The sequence below is a fragment of the Penaeus monodon genome, chromosome 23 (assembly GCF_015228065.2).
Source record: "Penaeus monodon isolate SGIC_2016 chromosome 23, NSTDA_Pmon_1, whole genome shotgun sequence".
NCBI classification, from domain to species: domain Eukaryota; kingdom Metazoa; phylum Arthropoda; class Malacostraca; order Decapoda; family Penaeidae; genus Penaeus; species Penaeus monodon.
In genome coordinates, this window is record NC_051408.1 from 35712372 (window position 1) to 35712717 (window position 346).

Sequence of the window (346 nt, forward strand, 5' to 3'; positions counted from 1 at the left end):
TGGATATTCATTGCAAGGTAAATGGCAAAGATGCAAGGTGTGTTAGCGCTGTTACAGTGTGAATTTGTTAGAGAGGATTCAAACGGAAATGCGAATCCACTACAAATTAATTAGAGCCATTTATCTAATGCAAGGGATAACGTGGCGATTAAATGTAGTGCAAGGATAGGCAGTGTGATGGGGTTGCATGACTGGAGGGATGGACAATTGCAAGGCTATAGGACAAGGGAGACCTGTAAGTGGCCGTGAGGGAAATGCGAGTGGTAAAGGTGGCATGAGTTTTGGGAGGGAGAAGAGAAGTCGTTCCGGGCTTCTGGAGACTTGAGGAATAGTTGAATAGAAGGTT